Source organism: Austrofundulus limnaeus, unplaced genomic scaffold (assembly GCF_001266775.1).
Source record: "Austrofundulus limnaeus strain Quisiro unplaced genomic scaffold, Austrofundulus_limnaeus-1.0 Scaffold290, whole genome shotgun sequence".
Classification (NCBI taxonomy): Eukaryota; Metazoa; Chordata; class Actinopteri; order Cyprinodontiformes; family Rivulidae; genus Austrofundulus; species Austrofundulus limnaeus.
In genome coordinates, this window is record NW_013952692.1 from 413,409 (window position 1) to 436,315 (window position 22,907).

Genomic DNA, 22,907 nt, shown 5'->3' on the forward strand with positions numbered 1-22,907 from the left:
AAGTGAGCCCCATTTACCTAATGAGCTTTTTGGAGCCCTACGTTCCCATTAACACCACTAAAACAATCACTCTTCTCTTTCAAACATGCACCCTAACTTCCCTGCAGATTTCATGCACCAAAAGATTAATGTCTCACCATTTGGATTTTTTTTTTCATAACGGTTTAATCTCTAGCTTTGAGCAAAGATGGTAAAATCATTTTCTTCTCCAAATTACTTTAAATTCTACTAAACAAATTTATACCACCACAAACTAAAAATACCACATTTCCCATTTCCACTTCCACAACTTGGGATATTTCCCCCAAGTCCTTGCGGTGCTCACTGGGTTATGGTGGTGATCAATGGCCCCTGACCATATGCATCATGGGGGCCCTGGGCTCCTAAAATGGAGGTATTAATAATACAAGGCCCAGGCCTGTCATATCCTCCATTAGCACAAAAGAGGCGGGAGGCCCATTGGCTGATTGATTACTAATTAGATTAATTGCCATCTTTAAAAAAAAGGAAGATGTAATAGACTGGGGCTCCTGAAACTTTGAGGGGAGACAAGTCTGGCCAGCTGAAAAATATCCATCAAGATTGTGGGGAAAAAATAGTATTTTCCCCCACCAGATTAAGAACAATTTCTTGTCTGAGGTGTGCAATCTACAAGAATTCAATCAAGGCCAACCAACTGCCTTTGACTTAAATAAATGTCTAACAAATGACTAATTCCTCTGGAGGCTTTTCTTCACAATGCACCTGCCAAACGGCTCCGATGCACTGACCACGCTGCAAAGTGAAAACGACATCGCTGTTATTTGCTGGTGTTTTCATTTGAGACAATTTCCCTCCTCCCATTCCCATGTGTGACTTGTTTGCTATTGCAATCTGGAAAACAAAAGGTGAAGTGATGTGGGGAGACGGAGCGCAATTTAATCGTTCTGCTATCCTGTATAGAAAACTAATAAAGGGAACACCCAAGCGGTGGAACACACATTTAGGTGTGTTTATGAGTAAAATAGACCCGAGCAACATGGCTGTGGTAAACATAATATAATTTACACTGATGGGTCCACAAAGCAACTTCCTTTTTACTGCACTGCAATTTCAAATCAACTTTAAATACTTTAACATCTGCAACAAACAGACACATTATCAAACTATAAAAGGTGGAGATCTTAATGGAATCTGGAAACATCAGGAGCTTTCCTCCAGAAAGTGATACAACAGAACCACCATGTCCAGGTGAGAACATTGGTCTTTTTATTTATGTTAGCCCTGTGACAGTCATGCAGTTTATTGAAAAATATAGTGACACGAATAGAGGTTGTAAAACTTAAATTCACACCACATATTAAATCATATCCCATTAATACATTCTCCAGTGTCTGTCTGAAAGTGTAGCACAGGCTGCAGATAGTTGCAAGATAAGTGTCTGTACATCTTATGGAACCACAGAAAACAAAATCTTTGATTTTTTAAGTTTTTAAACCAATTTTTTAACAATAATAATAATGATAAAAAATACAAAAGAACAACCAAATGACAAACACTGAGATTGGTCTCATGGTGGTTCACAGGTGTGCTTCAGATTCAAAAAGGAACACAATGCAGGACAAATGAAAAATAAAAATAAAACAAGAATTAAAAAAAAAGAAAAGAAAAATGCATTGAGGACAACAGAGACAGAAAATTTGTTTTGTTAAAGTAATATAATATTGCACTCAAACAAAATGTTTTGTTTTATAATTATTCAGCTCCATGTATCTTTTAGAGTCAGCCTAGAAGTTGCAAACAGATTTTATCGCTGACCCGAGGTGTTCAAGCTTACAGTGGCAATAACTTTTTTAATGCAAGAAAAAATGACTAATTTTTTTATTAAAAGGGGTGCCAATTGAATTTTTTTGTTTGTGTTTTAAGTGGTAAGGCTTGAATATTATATGCATTGAATTTTGACTGGAATAATCTACAATTTAACAATACTATAGTCATAAAACCATCACCTACCACTTAATGTCACAACGTGAACAAAAAAAGCGATAATTGTAACCTCCAATTTACACTGCATCTGCTTTGCTCTGGCTCAGCCTCCGCAATAAAAACACACCCATTATGATCAATGAGAGCATTTACAATGCCTCTGCAGGGCGACGGTGTGCGCACGGCCATCTGTCAAAATTAGATTTGATCCTTTTTCAGACGGAGGTGCACGTGTGGAATCGATCTACAAAGACCACACCAACAGGAAAAGGAATGAGCACATCTGCATTTTCAAAATAATTCACCAAAGATAGACTTCATTTTGTCAAAAGCCAAACTATATCAATAAATATGTATATTTATACATATGTATACATGTATACATATATACTATCAAACTAATGTAGCTAAAAACATGCAGCAGTTACGCACAAAACATATGGCTTTCATTCTGACAAATGGGTGCAAAAAAGACAACAGTGATGCAGTTTCAACTATTTTGAGTCAAGTCTTCCACAGAATGAATTCTTGTGGTCAGACTTCCACATGTATCACTGCCTTTATTGGGCATGCTGCTCAGAACAGCGAAGACGCATGCTGTGTAAGTTCAGGGTAAGAAATGTATTTTTAATTTATGCCATATTTGTCAAACTATCAAATAAGATTCTGCTGATAGAAGGTTGAATCTTAATAAATTTACAGTATTTATTCCTCTTTGTAATTGATAAAATGATGGTAAAAAATGCCCTCAATTTTTTTTCTACAATTAAAATAGTTGAAAAACATTCATTCAATCACAAATTCATTTCATCTAAGCACACCATAAACATTATCCCTGCAGTTTTTTTTGTAAAAATGTTTTAATTCCCAACAATTAGCGAACCAAGCGTGTTTTTTTTAAGTTAGAGACTATCTGATGCATTGCTGTGGCTGTGCTCAATGCACACCCGCTCAACATAAATAGTCTTGCACTATGACAGTATAATGAATTTCAAATGGGGAGCTGCGTCATTTGTTTCAGCCTGCCATATCACCAGCAGACCATGAGTCGTTTCCTGCTCTGCTGGTTCCAGCAAATCTTCAGAGACAACACTCCCACCATGCATTAGTACGTTAAGTGCAATAGATGACATTTTTGACTTTCAGAAAACAAAAGAAAATTTATTTCCAGGAGGCCTGCAGAAGACATGCGATTTGCTGAACTTCAAAGCATAAAATATGTGAACTGAGTCATTATCTGTCACATGCATTATGGTGATTCCACCAACTGGACTGCCAGTGCTTTACTCAGCCAACATGAATCAAAGAGACACATCTTTAGCAGCGTGTTTGACCGTGTGAGGGTCTTCACACGTCTCTGTCACAAATGAGTTCTTAAGGGGCTGTCAGCTTGAAGTGGAATGTTGGACCTAATAATTATTCTACTGCCTCACCCCGCTGGGAGGCAGTTCTGTGACAGTCCCTCAAAACTGATAAAGTTTCGTTTAATGCTCAGCTCCGCCGCTGCTGCGGCAACAGTGTAGAGATGGAGCGTTGTTGGGCTGCCATTGCTGGAATCTGTTGGCACACCATCCCCAGGGACAATACGGCCAACACATTCATCCTCCCTCCAGAAACTGTCAAGAGCTGCCACTGACCTTTAAACGCCTTCATAAATTCAGCACAAACACACAAAACTCAACTCTCGATACCGTGAAAGAAGGCATTATCCAGTATTTGAGGAGAAAATGCCAAAAATCACAAATATTTTTGTAGTCCTTGTAATTTTCCTTTTGCTGTTACAAAAGAAAGAATCAAACTTTTTGGGAAGCAAAGACTTTAAATATATATTTTTTCTTCTTTGGGATTTCATCTACAAACTACAGTATCAGTGATGTCAGCTGACGTTCATTTTTCTGCCCTGATTCTGTCTGTCAGTCTGTACCTGCTCTCCTTTAAGACCCGTCCACCTCACACCTTCTCCTTGCCCCTGAGGCTCTCTGCAGTGACGGCACGCTGTGCTAATTGAAAGTGACCCTGACTCGTCCTTTTTCCAAACCACTCTGGCTGATGCCCTGTTGTTTTCTCTCCGCTGGCGGTTGACAACTAGCCTTTCAGCTGCGATGCTCTGCTGTGTGAACTCTGGCCTCACTGTTGTGGCCTCTCACAGATTTCCCTTCGCAAACACAAGGCCAGGTCCAAAGCCATGTGGAGCGGAGGGAAACTGCCCACTTGCACTTTTTTCTAATCGCAGTGTGACTCTTAAATACACATCTTGTGAAAGCCGCTTCACAACAAAATGAAACCAGTCCTCAAAATATTCCAGAAAGGATTTTACTTCTTGTAAAACTAATGCATAATACTACATAAATACAGATCTGCTGTTTAAACTTTAATGAATCCAGCAACCAATCCGGAGTGATCTCGCCTTGAACACAATCTGCAAATTTTGAAGGACAAAAGCACAAAAGGCAACCTAATAAATGAGCTACATGGGCTGCACAGACAACATGATTAGATTCCCCTCATACATAATTCCCTTATCAGAAAACAGTGATATTCCACTAAAACAAATTGCTTGTACCTGCAGTGTTTCAACAAAAGGTGGGCTGCTTTTATCACCAGAACTGAACAGGACTGGGGCCTAATGTAATAGCCTAGCAGCATGCTCATAAATCACCTAAGGAGGCTATATGTCACATGCACTGACACTCCCAATCTGCCAACTTGTGTCTTTATTAAAGAGCGTATTACAATGAAAGGCGCCTTTTCCCCTGCAGTCGTTCTGTAAGATTCTCTTTCACTAATATGTATGAGAACACAAGGGTACAGACTGTTTTTTTTTTTAAACAGACACAAATAAAATTTGGATTTAGAGAGGATGTGTGTCTTTAGGCACAGACACCAGTATTATTTTTAATATCTTCTTACTCTTTACTCACTATTACGTCAATCGTCCGTCTCCCACTGTGCGTCACGCATCAGTTCAGATTTATGAATGTCTATTTTTATCTGATATAACAAGTTAATCTCTTGGATATTACTGGTCAAGTGATACATACCACAGAGTGTGTTGGGTGTGTTGTGCTTTTGTTTGTTTCCTTTTTTGCTCCCTTCTATTAACTTTGACAGCTAAATTGGAAAATGTCAGAAGCAAATGTCATATGAACTGACAAAAAAAAAAGTAATAAAGTGAGATGAGGTGTCAGTAGGCTGTATATACCAGCAGAGAGGAAACATTCATCTAGCAAGATTCCTTTGAGCCAAAATGTGTTTATTTTGCTTGTCATGAAGTAAATTTGTAGCTTTAAAAGTATCTTTGTCTCCACCAAACTAAAACTTAAGATCATCTAACACTTTTTTATTTATTTATTTTTTTTTTGCACACTTGAGGGCTTGACTTTTTGGGGACCAGTTTTTCAAAATGACTCATGAATAATGTTTTAGTGTTTGCTATTTAGTCACTAAAAGAGTAATTGTTCTTGAGAAGTTGCCCTAAGTAAAGCAGATCACATTTATGGTAAAATTAGTGTTTTGACCGATTTCCCCAAACTAATGCCTGCATGGTTCACACCATAAGATTTTAAAATTGTCTGATTTTCAAAGACTGAGAGATCCCAAACATGACAATAAAAAAATCATTGATTGGCTACAGGTCACATTCAGCAGGCTTACTTGCCCTGAGGGAACACCACACATGTTAAGGTATCGGACCAAGACAATCCAACATGTTCAACATGTTGAATATCCCCAATGAATCCCAGTGTCCTTAAGATCATCGAAGAGGCAAAAAAGAACTCTTGCTGTGTGAACCCAGCATTACAGGAAAAATAAATAAAATCAACTACAGCAAACATCTGAAAACAAAATGATAAACACTAACCTCTGTGGGTTTTGTCACAAATTTCAGGTCCTTCTTGAAGTTGTTTGAAAGAAATCACTGGCTTCACTAGGATGATTTAAACAACATCTTTTGTGTATATGTATGGCAATCCTGAGTAAGCAATTTATAAAGTAGGAAACCAGAGAAGAACCGAACTTCATTCAGAAAGACTATGTCAGGTCATCCACAGCCATTTAAAGATATTTTAATTTGTCACCATCAGATTACAAGTAATGTGATCACAAGCTTAGTTCAGTGCTCCATTTGCTACCACTAATTTTCTTTTTTTAGTTCATTCAGTGCAGAAAGTCATAGTTTAGAACTGGACATAGACAAAACTTGTGAAAATAACAGTTTATCTTCCAGTTTCTTTGGGGTGATTATGCTCACTTGACTGGCTGAGAAAGAAGTGATAAGATGAATGTTCGAAAAGAAAAAAAGTTCAGAATTTACAAATAGAAGTGCTTGGAGCAGCCACACAAAACGTAAGAGCACTTCAGTCTGAAATAAATAAAATAAATGCTGATGTTCAGGGAAAAAAAGCAGACACAAGCGCTCGCCTTTTCTAAGCCCAGTTCTATAGGTCAGTCTTCACGTTTGTTCAGATTACATTTAAATTACCCTTTTCTCAGTAACACCGTGCCTGTCAGTGCACCATTGTTCTCGTCAGCCAGAAGAATGTTTATTGACCTCAGCGAGATGTGTTGCTCCAGCGTATGATAAACACGTGTGATGAACAAAGCTCCTTAAAGGAATCCAAGAGTCTGTCTGCTCACAGTTATGCGATTATTTGTGCCTGCTTAAAATTCTGAAAGCTGCCACTGTGTTTTCAACTAGAATCACGCAATTTGTGAACAGGAAAAACACCAAATGTCTTCCTCCTACTTGTTTTTTTTTATTTCAAACACAAGATGTATTCCTCGGTAAACATCTGCAGCAGAACACATCCTGCTGCTGAGAAACAGAAACAGAAACATAAACAAGTTGCAAACCCACAGAACAGAGGTTGCTACATGCTGGAAAAAAGGATGAAGATTGAACAAAAAAGGTGTTTGTCGGGGGTGTACCTGAAAGTTTTGAATCGGACAGTTTCTGAGAACGTCCTCACAAACTGAGCTGCTTATAGTTATGAGCACAACGAGCCTGGAAACTTTATTTGCATATATTTCTGCCTAAGAAAACTGCCACATTTAACAAAAAAATTTCATAATGTGCACAAGAAATGATACTTTTACTAATTTAATACTGCAACACATAATTGCATGGTACTAATAGAACATTAAAACATACAAATAAAGTTAGTGAACTTGGCCTGCTATTGGGTAAAATTCAAAAACCATCAATGGAAGCCATAATTTTTTATACAATAGTGATAATACACTGCCTGGCCTAAAAAAGTGCCCATCTGGATTTAACTAAGGAAATGGGTACGAGCCTCCTGTTGGATAATTACTGTATGGGCAGTTGTCTTTCAGCTGGCAACAAGTTACTTAACCCAACTAGAGCAAAGAGTTGCTTCTCATTTCTTAAACAACCATGTGGAAAGACACATCCTGTGGTCATGAAAAAGATGTTAATCTGTTTGAGAAGGGTCCAATCATTGGCATCAAGCAGAGAAAACATCTAAGGAGATTGTAGAAGCTACTAAAATTGGGTTAAGATCTGTCCATCGCATAAATAAAAACTGGAAGGATAGTGGGACCCATGGTCGGCACTATGATGCACCCATCATAGTGCCGACTGTACAGCCTGTGGGGGTGGTGTAATGATCTGGGGTTGCTGTAGTTGGTCAGCTCTAGGAAGCTTATTGAAAGAATACCACAGCAAATGTGTGCCGTAATCAAAGCTAAAGGCGGTCCAACAAAATATTAGAGTGTGAGACCGTGTGGCCTTTTAGCATTGTAGTTTTGTATTGATATCATTGAATAAATCTGAGAAATGTTAAACGCGCTACTTTTATCATCACAAACCATTTTTGTCACTCTGGATCTTTTGCTAAAACAGGTCTTCTTTGATTCACTTGAAGATAAACACAGCAGGCAGTTTGATATTACACAGACAATCAGATCTCGTCAATCATCCAGACAAACCTAGGCACCACAGATTAACAATGCCACCCATCCTTCCTTTGACTTCTTTAGCTCCCTTACTGTTGTCCTTTCCTGCACCACTCATCCTGTCCAAACCTGGCCTGCAGAGAATTAGTGGAGGGATGGGGAGATAGCTGGAATCCCGCTGGACACACTTTGTGTCCTGACAAAACAGATCAAACGCAGCCTCACAGCAGTCGAGGCTGAGCTGCTGTTTGATTTCTTTTATGATGGCGAATGTGCGACAGCAAGAACCACGGCGAAAGGAGAGTGAAGCAGACAGGTAATCCAGGATTACAGCACCGACATGTCATTTTGTGGACGTGTTATTCCCGCTCAGTCGTCTTTTGTGTGAAACGCAGGGTGCAACCCCATCTGTCTGCTCCAAACTCTCCTCTGGCATCTATCAATGGTGCACCGTGGACCAGCATAGACGACGAGATAATGAGCTGTCGTTGCCTTGTCAACGCGATTCCTTTGTTTTACTTCGTCAGCCACACCTAAGCTCTCATTTGTCTGTTTCCAGATGTGATAAGCTCATCGGTAAACCAAAAAAAAAAAAAAAAAAAAATACTTGTTAGGGAATGTAGTTACCAATCATTTGGAAATGCCCCCAGGTGGTCACCACATGTGGAAAATAAAAAGTGTAGTTTGATATTTGCCCAGGGTAGAATAAATATAAGTAAAAAAAAAACAAAACAGAGAAATCAGTAAAATCTGAATAATAACTAGGAGCATCTGATTGTCACGTCACATTAGTAAACTAATTTCCTTGCTACTTGGCACCAAAATGACTATTCTGTTTTATTAGTGTTAACTGCAGGGTTTAAAACATCATACAAGCTGCAGCAGCAACAAAAATGCCATAAAGCAGCAATGTCAAATAGCCAGACGAGAACTATTGCAAAATCTTTATCAAGTAAAAAAGGTATTTTAGTTTGTGATAAAGTGCAATTGTTGAACTTAGGGAACTGCTTATCTGCATGTACAGTATATCTTAAAATCCGCTGCTTTACAAACATTCATGAACAGGACACAAGGACAATGTAAAAAAAACTTAACATATAAATGTTTAAAATTAACAAAATAACTTGTTTAGCAGGTTGTCTTGTGAAGATGTTCCACATCTGAATTATATGATCATATTCTAAACTTTGGTTTTGTACATTGAAGTTTGTTGATTTTATTTATCCAAGCACAACACTGGTCTCTTAAAAAATTACAAATGTTTTTTGAATAAAGGTCTCATTTTTACCCGAATCAGTTTAGTCATATAAAAAGTTTAAGTTACTCTTCTACAGTGCTTTAAAGTTCAGCTCTAAGTGTATTATTTTAATTGAACATTACAATAACTATAATAAAAAGTGCTACTATTTTTACTTTAAAATCACGACAAAAATTAAAATATTTTCACACATCACTTCATATTGTACACCAGTTAAAACAGAAATACTTACACAATGTATCAAAGCCACACTAACTGATTAGTCCAATGTTTTATCCATGAGGGAACTGCGTGTCTGGTTTGAGTTGGTTTAAGTGCTTCACTCTATCGCTGGTCTTTGGTTTTAGGAAATGTCAGGCCACATTCTTCATTCTTGATCTGTGTTTGCATCTCAGCTTTTCCTGTAGAGTAACATTCTCACCCTCACTTGCGTGACAATGTGATGTTTGAACAGTGGGCCATGATGAGACAACAAACATTTGACACATCAGTATACATTCTTTTGTACGAGGCTTCACTTTTCCATTTATTCTGTTTGATAGACTGCTAGAGCTTAGCTTTAATTAAATTAGTGTTGATCACTTCACTTAATGCAAATGCAAAAAATTACTTTCTAAATAAAAATTAGGGATACACAGATATGAAAATTTCAACCGATCGATATCCAATATAATTATTGCTGTTATGGCCGATAACCGAAATTTACCGATATTACATAAACACACATTATATTAAATATAAACGCACAAACACTTTTTTCAATACTGTAAACGACCAGACCTCTGACATGACTCCCTACTTCAGTTATTCCTGGCTGTGCAGCATCATTATCACTATCATGATCAAACAGATGCTGCTCAACCAACCATCTCCCCTCCCAAAACAAAAACACAAAGCTAAAAAGTGGGAAATCAATATCGGATGGTAATAATCAGCCCAGTTTTACATATCAGGCCGATACAAATATTCTAAAAAAAAAAAATGACCAATATCGGCCGATACCGATATTAATGCCGATATATCGTGCATCCCTAATAAAAATATAAAGTTTCAGTTGTGGTATGCACTGGGTATAATTGAGGCAACATTCTTAAATTGCATTTTCAAACATGATACTCTATTGAACATTACTCGGCATACTCACAAATATAAATATACACCAACTTAACATAACATTACACTGAGTGAAAGAAAAATGTTTGTGTGTGTTAAGTGGCAGCAAAGGGTGGGACAAAATAGACACTTTGTACATGAAGTTAATGTGTCTGAAGCTGAAAAAAGGCAGCATAAAAATATCAGCAACTTTGACCAGAGTCAAACTTTTATGGCTAGGCGGGTCTGAGCTTCAGCTCTCAGGGGATGTTCCCAGTCTTCAGTGGTAAGGAAGAAAAACCACTAAACCAGATGATGCATATTAGAAGAAGTTGGCCTGTGTTGTCTGAAACAGACAAAATACTTATCTCTTGATAGAATGATGTCAGATCACACAGGAAATTGTTTATATCTTATGGGTTTAAAAATATGTGATTTGCCACAATGCTAGTACTGCTTTGTTCCACCTGGTCACACAGAATGATAGAAGACAATGAAATGGTTTCATGTATCCCAGTTTCTTTGACTACGTTGGGATGACTGGATTCGAGCTTAACAGGCAAAAATGCAACTACAAAAGTGTGACTCACCAGGAAATCCTCTGCTGAGAATTCTTGGGTATGTTGGCGTTCATCCCACCTAAACATAACTGTTGGTCAACTACACTCCTAAACAGAAATTCTTGTTCTTCTGGTTGTTCCTACAGTGGACCATCTTCCACAATCTTAAATTAATTCCAACTCTCTGCTATCCTTCTCTTCTATATGTCCATGTAATTATGTACTCATTTTATTTTGTCTGATATGTATTTTTTTTATCAAATATGCTCCTAAAAATGTCACTTTAAAAACATTTTCCATATTTTTAGGTAACAAGTCGGGGGATCTGATTTCAGGAAAGGTCATCTCAAAGTCAAGTGATCCACAAGGTCAATTTCAAGGTCATAAGAAAGATCAAATGTTTAATAGATCCTAACAAATCAAAAAAGATAAATAGGGGTTGAAAATAGGCAGATGCGCCCATTTTTGCAGAAAATCTGAAATCTTGGGGCATATCTCTGGAACCACTGGTGCAATGTTTATTTTATTTTTTATTTTATTTGTTATACTGTATTGATCCCTTGGTGGGGAAATTAATTCTCTGCATTTTACCCATCACACATGTGAACACACATGTGGAGCAGTGGGCTGCCAATAATTCACTTAAAATTTGAGATACTGTGCTGTGGGATCACAGACAAATATGCCTATTTTCATCAAGTTCTGTGGTGGTTGGGTTAAAACCATTGGGTGATTTGGTGCGGAATGAACCATATTCAACATATTTAGTAAATGGCTTGAACTTATATAGCACTTCATCAAGTCCCTACAAACTCCAAAGCAATTTATACTTCAGTCACTCATCCATTCATTCACACAGAGTGATGGAGGTAAGCTACACTGTAGCCACAGATGCCCTGGGGCCACCGGACCCTCTGGCCACCACCAGCAGGCAAGGCGGGTCTTGCCCAAGGACACAACGACTGAGACTGACGGAATGGAGGATCAAACCAACAACCCACTGGTTACAGGCTGACTCCACTAACCCCTCAGCAACATCATTTGTCCAATATATCCACTAAGTTTCCTTTGGTGGATGTGTTGAAAAAAAACAACAACAACACAACTTCACAGGTTGTGATTTAACTTCCAGAGTATTTTACTAATGTTTAAAAACATCTCTCTGCATTTCTACCTGGCTATTTCTGTAATAAACTATTTGTTACCAAAGCAGTGGCTTAAAACAAAGACTAAAAGAAAAGAAACACACACCACATGCTGTTTTCCTCAGAGCACAGTCAAAAGAAGAAAAGCTAACCCCTCACCTGGTTTTGTAAGAGGAGCTAAAAAAAGCTGTTATGCATTATCTCTGCAGTGAAAATCTGATTCAATATCAAAAGGATTCCAAACTGGCTCATTTCCAGCAAAAAAAAAGCAGAGCTGTTCAAACACAGAGCAGTAAGAAAGAAGAAAATGTTCAATAAAAGACTGCATCAACTTTAGCCTCCCGCATGCTTTAATTCAGCACATCTGTACATTGTGAGTCTTTTTTCCCCAAAAAACACTTTACTTTGACCAAATTCCAGTTTAGATCATGACAGTGTTGACTAACCGTAAACCTTTTACAGTAAAAACATAATGCCCACCAAATCTCGTACTTGTAACTCAATAAGTCCTGAGCCAGTTGCATGAGTCATGCAGTATTGCAACTCTGGCATGTTTTTTTGCAGAGTTTGCTCATTAATGACTGAAGCTCAGCTTTATATCAACATGCCGCCTGGTGGAGGGGTAGGCCAGAAGGGACAGAAGGTTGTTTCTTACACCCACTGCCATGTCGTGGCCTGCCACAGACCTGGCTTTGGAAAAGAGACTCGTAGAAATCACTGGGGCTTGGCTGGGTTTCACTCCTGCTCGGACTGCTAATGGCTTTCCAAGGTTGGGGCTGCCATTTGTCAGCCTGACTGATGTCCACACTATAAGGATCAATCTCTTTCCATCATCCAACTCGTCACCATCGGAGGAAAAGTACAGTGCAGCATGAATGTTCTTCCAGAATAAATCTCACAACCAGGAAAAAAAGAAGCCTGAAGTTTCAAACTTGCAGTTCCTGTATGCGCTGTAAATTTAATGAAGAACAAAGAAAACAAAAAGTGCACGAGATAGCAAAATAATAAAGAATTTGTGATGGACTGTTTGGAGGTTCACATTCCAGAAACATTTTCAGTAATCTATTAAAGAAAAAAAAGCAGTCCCGTTTTCTTTCTTCCAGTTCATTAGGTGCTTCTCTGTGAAGCCTTGAAAACAGGACCCATAAAGGAAAATTTACATCTCTGGAGAAAAGAAAAAAAAAGTAAGCAATTTTCTCTTTGGAAGAAAGTGAAGGGGGTGAGGGAAAGAGGAGGGGAGTGCGATTATAAAGCAGCAGCAAAGTAGTGAAAATGGGATTTGAAATAAAACCTGGTTAAGACGCAACAGTGTGAAGGGAACAGCTGAGTGGGGTTGGGGGGGTGGGGACTCTGCAGGTGAGCCCTGCACTGCATCATTTTACAGCCCTATAGGCTGAATCTCAGTGACAGGTCAACTTGAAGAGCCACAGCCAAGACATATCCTCAACAGAAAGAACAAGCTGCACATCAACACAGTCTAACATCGAACATTACAACCAGACACACACCTCTCCCTCTCTTTGCCACAAAATAATTTCCTTTTCAATCTGCCAAGTAATAACCCAGCCTCTGATTATTGACCTTTACCATGGCATTTCTTCACCCGACAATCCCTTCTTCAGCTAAAAGCAGAGAGAGTTATAGCTTCCGCATCACTCTGAGCTGTAAATCCACCAACATACAATTGGCCTTCATATCCACTCCCACAGCTTTGGACACATTAGGACGTGAGGTGAGTGCATCCAAGGGAAAAGGAGTGTCTTGCTGACAACCAAAATAATTGGATGATCAAAAAAGACATCTTGAACTTATAGCCATCATTAGCGCAATAACAAATCAATTAAAGCGAATCACGGCACTAAATGCCTGCGGGCCCAGAGAGGAAGAGACGTGATCACATCGTCTTTACTGAATCCATAATAAGTTCTGTTCAGTCTGAAGTCTGGCTGTTCAAATCTAACTGCAAAATTAAAGAGCAAGAATGATGCTTGTGTGTGGAATAATTGTTACAATTTGCTTTAAAGTGGAAATATCCTGTAAAATCAACGTTTTTGAGTTTTATATCATGCTATAATGTTTTCCTCTCATCAAAAACATGCTCAGAGTCTTGCTTTGACACATTCATGCATGTTTGAGAAATCCTGTAGTGTCCTGAAACAGCCAGGCAGGGGAGCAAAAATGAGTTGTTGGGCTTAGAACCGCCTTTTGGGATCAGCTCCTCCTATGGGCTGTGTCTCCAAGCTGAGCTTCCTCATCACAGAGCACACACAACCACTCGGCCCCGTGCTGAAATGGGCGGGACAGAAGAGGAAGGAGGTTCTTAAAGAGACAGAGGGCAATTTCAAGGCATTTAGAAACACATGAGGAGAAGCAAAGTTTATTTTCTATTTAATCATATAAAACAACATTTTAATAACAGCTAAAGGTGACATAGTTGCTTTAATATGGTATAGAATTTAAATATATGCCTGAGAAACACATGATATTGCCCCTTTAATGTTAACACGCAAATTGTGCCTTGCTGCTTGACCTTGTCTCATAACCAACAGCTCCTCCTCATATTAAGCATCTATAGACACAGTCTTACCCTACCAAAAAGAAAACAACAAAACCAAAAAACAAAACAAAAACTTGATTTTATTTACTTTAAACTCTAACTTAATTTTCTGTAGTTGTTTGTTACTTCTAATTACACATAGTGTGACTGCAAATCACATACGATGATCAGTTAGCTTATAGCACAGACCAGTGTTTGCAGGTAAGATTTTTGCAGCTCATCAGTACTCCACAGAACCCCACTTACAAAAAACAGACTATTCATTTAATATTTGTAGAAATTATTCAACAAAGGAAATGCCATACAATAAAACAAAAATGAGATTTTATTATTTTAAAGTTCTTAAATGAAAATATTCCCTAGAAAACACTTTGTATTATTTGAATGAGGAGAAAACAAGAATACATGAGATCTAATGAAGTCTGTTGATAATGTATTTGCATTATTTTTGCTGAACTCATTGCTACCCGAAACCTTTCCGTATGGTGCTGTGTGGTTATTGGGTGAGTTCACAGATCACAAAACTGCTTTTGTTTTTCTAAACCAGTTTAAAATCATTGATTTCTCTCCTGCGACTAATAAACAAGTCGAGTTCTCATTTGTAACCTGTTGTGCTTTTCGAGCCAGGAGGCTTGGAAAAGCAATAATCTGATCTCAGGAGGTAAAATAAAGGTCAAGTGGAAATGAATTAAAATTGAATCTCTTTCTGGCAAAAGCAACATTTTTACTAGTCAATGGTTTAATTCTTCAGAGACATAACTGGTTTGTTTCAAGGAGACTGGATGTTCCTTTTTCTCCTCGTGTGTAAAAAATGAAGGCGGAAACACATTTGTAGTGGATCCATGGAAGAGGCAACCCTCTGATGCAGAATGAATGCTGGTGACAGTGCGAGTCTATTTGGCTGACGAGCAGTGGGGGATGCAGGTGGGCAGACTCAGGCTTATCTGCCAAAGCAGCCCGAGCTACACCACACCTCCTGCCTGAAGAACCGCTACGACTCAACAACCCCATGCAGAGAGAATGAGAGGGTGACAACATGAACGGAGAGAGGCAGAGCTATATCAGGCGCTGCAAAGAGATCAGCAGCACAAAAACACGGTCGATTCTGTGAGCTGTGTGCAACGGCAGCTGCATTTATCTTTACTTGATCTAAACAGTTTTAGGAGCAACAAGAGTGTTTTTAAAACTAAAAACAGTAAGATTTCTTTGTCTTAAATGTTAAATGGTATGATGGCATTTTTATTCTAGAATAAATCTAAAACTTCTAGCTGTTAAATGCATTTTGTTGTGGACTTTGAGTATAGGAGTGCTGTAAAGTTGAATTTAGTCTTTCCTGGTGCTGTATAGATAGCTTTATGTTCTATTTGGGTCACATTTTTCAGCCTGTTCAGTTTTCTCAACTTTCTATGACATTTTCTGCACTATTACGTCAAATTATCTGTGACGGAATTACCACGTAAGGTCTGGACTGACAGACTATAATTTCCTTGTCTTAATTCTCATTTTGCATATTTTAATTCAATTGTAAATAAAACATTTCTGCAAGCTGAAAATTTTAAAACCCGTCTCTCAAAACAGAGTGGACCGGTCTGGAAGCCAGAGGGGGTCGGGTCTTGAAACATCTTAAAGAAACAGTAACAAAACGAGCCGCTTTGGGACACGCACCACAAAAGGGGTGAAAGAGGAGCTGGTGAAGTTAGAATAAGGAGGAATTCAGATCAAAGCATCGTAGTTTCACTTTATAAAAACCCCAACTGAATGATCTAAATAAGAAAAGGAAGAATTTAAAAGCAGGATAGGTTTACTTTAAAGAATGTCTAGTTAAAGTTTTGTCTCGTCACAAGTAATTTTTCTGGACAATAAATTGTCTCAAATTATCGTGATAAAGATGGAGACCTGTAAAATTGCTTCCCACCTTTTCTATTCGAGCCTACACATTTTAATTTGTATAACTTTATCATGTGGCTTTATAAAAGAACTGCAGTCAACCTCACGCTGCTAACAAAATTTACGTAAAGTTGCAAACAGACCGGTAGCGAGGTTTGTGAAAACAACTCAACAGCTCTTCTATCCAAGTCAGCACAATTTATTCTTTGCATCTTTCTTTGGCTTCATAAAATAATCGCAATCATCTGCACGCCGATTACAAAGTTTATAAAATTTACGCAATGTAAAAAAAAAACAACTCTGTGAACCTAAGGTTCAGCATTTTGCCCTGAGAGCGTCGCCAGCTGAAAGAAGGCATCTAAAAAGGAAAGACCCTCCTCTAGCAAGACAGCCTGTTCACGGGGCTCATGCTCCAGAGGTTAGAGAGCAATACCTGACACTAAAGTTCACTCCTCCCTTCACTAAGGAGTAGAAAAGAAGGAGAAAATTATCAACCTCATTTTAAGTTATCATGTGATTAATAAGTCAAAGGAAGATCACACAAAACACAGCCATATTTATGCCAGTGTTTTTGAGTTGTTGCATTTGTATTAAAAATGGTTGAAGTCAGATTAAAATGCAACCAAAATCCAACTGACTTTGTAGCTTATTATTAACTTGTTAGAACAAGATTTTAAAAAGTGGAGGAAAAAAAACTCCCCTTATCTCTTTAGCTTTTTGCCTTTTATACCCCAGAATACACATCAATCCTTGTTCACCTTTATTTGCCCCATAAATGTGTTTGCTCTAATCCTGCTGCATCTGGCTGACTCTGCTGTATCTCACCGTTACTCCACCGGGAGCCTTGCACCTTCCCCAAAATTATCTCCAGGGCTCCTAATGTGTCGACTAAGCAGCTCCAGGCTCACAGTCAGGGAGCTCTGCTGCTCTTCTGCGAGGATGTGTGAATGTGACATACCAGGTGTCATTTTAATTGAGACCTTGATATTGCATTCTGAACAAAACAAGAAAATTGTAGGGAAGACACAACGCTACACTTGTAAGAACACTGCTGATTACACAGCGAGATCAGTTTGATTGAAGCCTAAAACACAGATTCAAGGTCCCTGAATGTTTCATTAATGCACTCGAGTCATTTTTATAACATGAAGGGAGGGGAAACATTATCCAAACAGAATAAAATGGCCTTCTGTCCATGACTGTCTGCTGCATATAAACAGAGCCCATTCTTTTATTTTTTATTTCTTTCCCCAGTGTAACAACATTACAGAGGTCCCTCATCTGATTGATGAAAGTGCCATGTCTGCAAGTGCCTCTTTTACATAGCGAGGAGCCTCGTCTGCAGCTCACAATTCATCATCTGACAGCGGGACACATGCATCCATCTTAATGCATTACAGACACAAACAAGTTTCAGGTCACACACAGCTTCCACGAAACCCTCCGCGTGATTAGAAAAGGAGAGAGAAGAAAAGATTGTTGAGATAGCGTGGATAGAAAATAAGAATACTGTCACTTTGATGTTTGTATCACTTTTCTAACTCTACCTGCACGCAGACACACCATCAGCAAAGGCCATCGGTGTCAGATGTCTAGAGAGCTTCAGATGTTTATCATTCTTAAAAAGGATGAATCCACTCAGAATCTCACAGAACTGTTGTGGAAAAAACAGCTTCTGGCTGTGTTCTCTGCATTTCTGAGACGTTTCATTGGGGAGGGGATCTCCATCAGTTTTACACATGAAGGTGTGAAATTGGGCAATAAGTCTTCAAAGTCTGGGGGATTTTTTTTTCCAAGTCTGCTGATCCTGATAATATAACTACTTTATTCTTTAAAGATCAGATATCTTGGAATTTCCCAGCTCTAACGTTTTGTGTTCTCAACAAATCAACACTGTAGTCATATTTTGTCTTTTTATAGTGCAAAGTTAAAAAACAACATATGCAACCAATGAGGCAAAAACTAAAGTATCCATATTATTTTGCAGGTAATAGAGTTAATCATGAAAACAAATTGAGGATGAAGTTCCCCATTTTTGACATTGAAATTGCGTCAAGAGAAAATAGTCAAATATTATTGTCATAAACTTGTTATTGTTGAGAAAAAATACATCTTTCAAGACTAAACTAGCACAGGTTAACCTTATTTTGCCCCTGAATTGAACTATAATTTTTTTTATCTTATTTTTGTACACAACAGCACATTTTTACTGAGTAAACTACACACAAACATGTAGTATTTTATTTGAATCAGTCCAAGGTGTGGTTTGTTGGTTCCACTGCAGCTGAGCTCACAAAGCTTGCTTTAATCCTTCACAATAAGAGTTTCAAACACATGTACATGATAACTTTAAAACTCTTCATAATGTTCATAAGCTTCAGATATACTGTATATATAAACATTATTGCTCTTCAGTAAAAAGACCACAGCCTAGACCACCAGGGATTTTGAGAATATTTAGACGTCAACACTGTTTATGTGTTTGAGGCTCTTATTGTGAATTCCACTGCAGCTGAAGCACATCTTGGACTGGTTCAGTTGAATTACTGCAGATTATATTGTACTGTACGCAGTAAATGTGCACTCATAATCTGCAGTTAAAACAATAATCATTAAAAAATGAATACAGATGAGCTGAAGAACAAACTGGGGATCACTTCCTCCAGTTTAACTCTAAAAGGCAACTTTTTTTCTCCTAACTGTTGCATCTTTTTGGCAATATTTTTTCTGGCAACAGTATTTCCATTTTAATCTCAAAAACTGAGAAAAATAAACAAAAACCTCTCTCTTCATCTTTTCCCCACTGAGTGGCCTTAATACTGTGTTGTACTTTTTGAAAATCTCGTCGCTGCAGCCGAAGTCTGACCTTGTCAGTTTTACTGCCGAATACAGAGTGGACCGCTGTCTGCTTAGAGCCAGAGAAAGTGGCAGCTGCTGCTGTTAATTCCCAGAATGAGCCTCAAGACAGTTTTCTCAGCTTTTCTATCCACCCTCATCCAAGGCAGTCATGAATATACATAGCTGAAAATATAAACATACCTTTAAGCTGCTTATATTTACTCACCATAACTAAATGCACCCTGATTGAAATCAATTTATGCTCACTCACTGTGGCTGTCACGCTCAGAAAGAAAATTCATTCTGACACAAAACAGACTAAAGGTACCAAATTCACAAAGTGAAAACAACCGTCAGGATTAGATTTTTTTTCTTTTTAGACATGCTTGCTTTGCTTTCTGTTCTTTAGGGCCAACGAAGGTGAATCCAGGTGAAACTACTTAAAGCTTTTCTGGCTTCAACTGCTCTGTGAAACGTTGAATGCATGAAAACAGATGAGAGTTAAAAGCTTTAAAGGACTGAAAGTGTGAGTCTACAGACTTTTAAAATGACGCATTTTTTCTTTCAAACCAAGGTTCAAACCTCTGATCAGAAAAGTATGAAAATACATTAAATCCAAAGTGGAACAATACAGGACAGCAAAATCCTAAATCAACGTAGAATTCAACAACCGAGCTAATATTTCTTCATTTTCTTGCATTGCCTCTCGCTCTTGGCAAACGTAAAGGGAGGGATTGTGGGTAATTGGCATGCAGGGTTCAGCAGAGCTGCTGGGCGAGCCAGGTCCCGAGCCCAAGCACAAAGCACAACGGCTTTTCTGTGCCCACAAAATTAGTTTAAAGCTGTGATTCAGCAGCAGGCTGAGACCTGTACAATGCGACCAGTGCCATCCATCATTGCAAATCCATTTCTCTGGCAGAACAACAGAGCCACACCATCACGCTGCACCTCCCACATACCACAGCAGCAGGTAGAAAGAAATCCAAAAGATAGGGCTTATGGGGGTACAGGTTAGTCAATACGATTGCAAATGTGTTTGGACTGAATTTTCTGTGGCTCTTTAGTTGAATATTTCCACACAATAAATAGGTTGAGTGTGACTGCATGAAAATTTGCCCTAAACATTTATCTTTGGCACAAATACAGTAGACCCTCTGCTTTTTAGATCAGAAGGAAACTAAACCATGATTCAGCTTTATTCTTCCTTAATCAAATAACTCACATCAAACCCAAACACAAAGTGATTTGCAAAAACAAACTTAGTCAAACAGCAAATATTTCTGCCATAATGAAATACTACATTGTCCTACTTCCTTCTTACAATCAGGGGTGGGGACAGAGGGATGGCCAGGGTGGTAAGTGCCACCCTGACATTTGACTGACCACCTCGAGCCACCCCCAAATAATTGACAAGTGTACGTGTGTGTGTGTGTGTGTGGGGCGGGGGGATCATGGATTTTGTATTTATTTAGATTTTGTTACAGCTTGTTCTCTGATACTACTGTACTACATTTTTATCTCTATGTTTAGAAATATTTTAATTATAGCACTTTGTAAAATTAGCATTAGCAGTTAGCTTCATTTAGCATCAAAGATCAGAATGTGATCATTCTTAGCTACTCCACAACAAATTTCATCTCAATAAATCTTAAAATTGCTGAATATAGCCTTTTAAAGTTAGCTATGGTGGCCATGTAGAATTTTTTGATTAGCCTTTAGAATTTGGCCACACTAATATTCAGCTTTGTATGTCTAAAAATGGCTGACTCGTGGGTTTTTGGATCATTCGTAGCTATGATCACACAAAATTTCAGCTCGGTATTCCTTAAAACAGCTGAATTATAGTCATTTGGAATTAGCTATTGTGGCCATCTTGAATTTTCAAACCCATAGTGATTTTCTTTATTTGCACGCGTTTCCCTTCTACATTGGCCACCCCTTCAAAAATGGTCTAGCTCCGCCCTCAGCTTATAATCTCTCACAGGATCTCAAGGAGGCATCAATGACTGTGGAAACTGTTGTGTCTGGTAAACAGTGGGGTCTGACAATGATCTAAGGCAGTGGTTCCAGAACTTTTTATCTTCTGACCTACAAAATATTCATTTCAAAAACTTGAGACCCCAAATATTACTGGTCTGAGTGCATAAACTTTGTTAATAACCCTAAAAACAAAGGCCACACAAATATACTTATTTATACTTATTTTGTGTTTTAAAATTATTATAGGGGAAATATTACATCACCAATTATTACCCTTTAAATTGGTTTCTGAAGGTTCAGTAAGACAGATGACAGTTTGCAGTGGAAGTTTGTGCCGGTGCTGACTCACCTCTGTCCACGTACGAGTTAACAGTAATCTTATTGGACGACAACAGATGGAATAAGGGAGTGTTGTAAGGCAAAGTGTCAGCTGATCAAAGTCTTCTCATTAACTTTCCTCCGGCCTGCAGAGAGATAAAAAAAGACGAAGGGGCATGGGGAGAGGGAGGTGGGGAGGATAAGTTTAATGAAGACTCCTGCAGCGAGGGCTCATCTCTCCTATGATGCAGCTGAATAAGCCCGGCAGACAGATGGGCTGAGAAACTGATCAGTGGAAACAGTCCGCAGAGACCAGCACACACTCAGAATGTTTAGTCCAGGTACACAATCAAGGCCATCAAAGAGGAGAAGATGGCACTAGAATCTCCATTATGGGGGAGGGACATTTTTACCCACAACAGGTAGAAACGCACAGGAGCTTGTGATCTAAGCTGGAGTTTTATTTCAGCTGTTTCTGACACGTCTCAAGAACTGAGTCGAAAGGAATGACTGGATTAAACTTTAAAGATCACCTCAGACCACAGAGAAACTATTAAGTATCTAAGACTCTTGCCTCAGTAGGTTTTTTTCATGTGGTCGCCTCATTTTTAGTCTGGGGTTTTGTGCGGCACCCATCTCTGACAGGGGTGGCTACACCGCCCCCTTACTCAACACTGCCACTTTCACTTTTGTATCGCTGCAGGCTCAGAAATTCAGCCTGTCAGAGCGAGTCCTGCAGCTGTCATTCCCACAAACTCAATACTCATCTGCAGTGCTGAGAAGCTGCCCGACACCAGCATGATAAATAAATCACAATAAACAAACTGAAACCAGGGGAAGGCTGACTTAGCTGCTGTATTTATTATTTATTCATTCAAACTTTAACCACAATTACACAGTTTCATGTATAAAAAAATAAATTCTGTGCAAAAATGTAAGGTCACCACTTTTTATAATTTTTGAAATATTCTTGAGCAACAAATCAGGTTTTCTAAAGACTTTATTTAACCTCTTCAGTCTCAAGGGGTATCCTTGAAGTTTGTGCTTGAAATAATGTGCCAAAATGTAATGAAGCGTATCTGAGCATTTACAAACTCTACGTAAATAATCTTGGCATCAAAAATAAAGATAACACTTGGAAGATTTTCATTAAAAGTGTAAATATTACAACAACTGTTATTATTTCAGAGATAGTGAGGATCTTTCCCCCCTCGCCTTACAGAGTAACTTACCCCAAAATTAACTTTTTTAGCTGATAAACTGTCTAGAATGTGTCTAAAATGTTATATAGTACTGTTTCTGTGCTAATTTTGATGTTTTTTGCATATTTGTTCAAATCTGTAATATTTGGTCTAAAAACGTATTTTTGCTGCTCAAATGGGTAGAGC

The 22,907-nt window shown here is 38.4% G+C and overlaps 1 protein-coding gene across 1 annotated transcript in view; it reads right to left on the minus strand.

Moving 5' to 3' along the window:
* sema6cb (semaphorin 6Cb) overlaps window positions 1–22,907 on the minus strand; it is a gene marked incomplete at its 5' end in the record, with an annotated part of 160,740 nt that overhangs the window by 95,564 nt on the left and 42,269 nt on the right. Inside the window, 1 exon segment of the mRNA XM_014021390.1 lies at window positions 21,551–21,665.